Source organism: Frankliniella occidentalis, unplaced genomic scaffold (assembly GCF_000697945.3).
Source record: "Frankliniella occidentalis isolate FOCC.00 unplaced genomic scaffold, Focc_3.1 Scaffold58, whole genome shotgun sequence".
Classification (NCBI taxonomy): domain Eukaryota; kingdom Metazoa; phylum Arthropoda; class Insecta; order Thysanoptera; family Thripidae; genus Frankliniella; species Frankliniella occidentalis.
In genome coordinates, this window is record NW_026267188.1 from 1,353,090 (window position 1) to 1,355,867 (window position 2,778).

At 51.9% G+C, this 2,778-nt stretch overlaps 1 protein-coding gene across 1 annotated transcript in view; it reads right to left on the reverse strand.

Moving 5' to 3' along the window:
* Positions 1–2,778, reverse strand: part of LOC113203017 (uncharacterized) — a 172,507-nt gene that overhangs the window by 30,596 nt on the left and 139,133 nt on the right. The gene's annotated exons all lie outside the window — the stretch shown is intronic.

The following is a 2,778-nucleotide window of genomic DNA, read 5'->3' on the forward strand; positions in this document are numbered from 1 at the left end:
CGTATACGCGCGCGCGCTCCCTGCGGCCACTTTTTCAAATAATTTGTTTCTCCCCGCTGCTGACCGGGGGGAGGGGGTCGTATCTGATTGGACGACAGCGGCGGCGGACCGCGGCGGCCCCGCGCCGTGAGTCATTGGCGCTCCGGCATGTCCTGTCGCGCCCCGCCACGCCCCAGCCTTGCGTAAGCGCATCCCAGGGTGACAAGCGCCGCTCCAGGCTCCGACTAAACGCTAAAAGCTCTAGTAAAAGGCTCCAGGTAAAGAAAAGGCGTCCAGCTAAAGGCTTTCGGCTAAAGGCTCCCTAGCTACAGGCTACACCTAAAAGCTCCCGCAATAAAGTCTCCAGCTAAAAAGACTCCACCTTAAAAGGCTCCAGCTAAAGGCTCCAGCTAGAAAGACTAAAGCTAAAAAGGCTGGGAAAAGCTTTAGCTGAAAAGGCTGCAGCTAAAGGTTCCAGCTAGGCTCCCAGCAAAAGACCAACCAAAGGCACCAGTTTAAGGTTTCGAAAAGCATTCAGCCGAAGAAAAAAGTCACCAGCAAAGCTTCTAACAAGGCTCTCAGCCTCGGCTCCAGCGCGCAAGTCTCCGAAGTTTTTACAGCGCGGCGTTGCCGTCGTAGAGGCAGACGGGGGAGGTGACACACCTGCTGCGCGCTCCTCTATCCTTCAGGAACACACACAAACGTGTAAGAAGCGGGAAACACGAAGGAACAGAAAGGGGATAGAGCAACACGACCCGTTGTTATGATGAAGCCTTAGAGGGAAGCCCCGGACCGGCAGAGCTAAACACAACCAACAGTTTCTTTCTTTCTCCTTCTTTTTTTACGTATTTTTTTTACAGTGCGGCAGTTTTGATAATCAGTTGTGCAGCGCAAGGGCGGATCCACCCCGGGGGGCACACATCAGAAAGGGAGAAGGGGGGGGGGGCACAGCATCCCAATGGACCATCCGGAGTACCTAAGCGGAGCAGCCCCGATACGACGCGGCAACACGGCGCGCGGGCCACAATTTGGATCCATAAGATGAGTTTGGGTCATTGATCCCTCTCCTCCCGCCTTCCATTCTACCCCCCCCCCCTTCTTCTCTGTGTTTCGAACCGAACCCTCTCTAATATGCACCCTGGGGCTAGCATCGCCAACCGACAGCACCCTGTGATGGACGTGCACAGTGTATGTGTCTTGTGCGCCATAGAGAGGCCAGACACCACTTAGGTCTTAATAACAGCGGCCAAGCGCCAATATGCAAACCGCCATCAAAAACTCAATGAGTCCGAAAAAGAGAAGTGGTGCATCACGCCAAACGACACTTTTTATACTCTGCGATCATTATTGACACTCAGCGGAAAAAATATTATAAGACCCCGCGCAAGCCAAACGCGGCCGGACGCACATGTCGTTCTAACGACAACGCAGAGGCTTGCTCGAATTTGTTCATGGAAATCACCTTCGTATAATGATTATAACGTAATTTGGCTGAAATTATCGTCAATAGAGTTCTCCGTTACGGGTCGCTAATAACTATAGGCACAGCGCGTTAGCGATGTCCGGCCCAGTCTGTGTGTATGTGTGTGTGTGTGAGCGAGAGAGCGAGTGAGCAAGTACCCAACGTGAGCCGCCATACCACCACAACCGCACAACACCACAGCAACAGGAGCTTAAAAATATTTTAACACGATCGTAAATAATGGCGCCATGCGTTGCTCCTAAGTAGTGTGGGGTTGTTATTATAGCTAAAAATTAAATCTGCCGTAAAGTGGGGGATTTTAATCGCAGCCGACGGACGGGCCGACGTCTTCTCTGCCCGACTGCGCGCTCAGCTCGGCTCCGCTCGGCTCCGCTCGGCACCGGCCGACTGTCGTAGCGGCAGAGACGCCCCGCCACAACATTTGAAGGAATTTTAATCTGACGAGGAGAGAGATCTAATTTCAGCCCGAGGCAGCGAGACACAAACGCAACACTCACACACGCATAGACGCACTTACACACACACACACAGGCTGGACATGGCGGGCAGAGGCTGAGCCCGGCTGAGCCCAGAGAAGGCAATGCTATATCCAGGTTATATTCTGTTTCTCAGGGAGTTTTGAAGGCACAGAGAGGGAGAGAGAGTAGGGGAGGGGATCACTTCCACTCATGATTATAAAATGCTTTCTGACATCTGAAGGACGGGCGGGCGACCAGAGGGGAGAAGGGATATACCCCCTTCCCCTTTCAATCCCTCTCTCCCTTCTTTTCCCTTTCGCTCTTTCTCCCCCTCTTTAGATTGGCAATCGCTACCTCACACGCAAAATAATGCGGAAAGACTTGGGGGAAAAACGAAAAGAAGAGGAAGGTAGGGTTGGGGGGAATCACCCCGCCTTTCCTCTACACGAAGTATTTCGCCGGCGAGTATATAATCCTGAATCAAAAGCACAAGGCCGTGCGTTTTCGATGTGTGTTATTTCCGGACACAGGCGGACGCACCTGTGTAAGAGAGAGGCAAAGACAAGGGGAGGGGGAAGCAGTGTTGCCAACTCGTCTTCAATAAAGTGGTACGGCAGTTCGCCTACTGCTCACATAAAGTGCCCCTTCGAGTGCCCTGCATAAATAAATAAAATAAATAGATTTCCAAAAACGCATGAAAAGACCAACACAAGTAAAAGATGTCGTTTCACCTTCTTCGCGCATATCCATTCAGTCTGTGACGCAGTCGCACCCATTCTCTTTACCATAATTTCAAAATTGGCCACAGCAGCGCAGCATTTAACATCCTTATTACTCGAACTACCACCAACTGCCCCC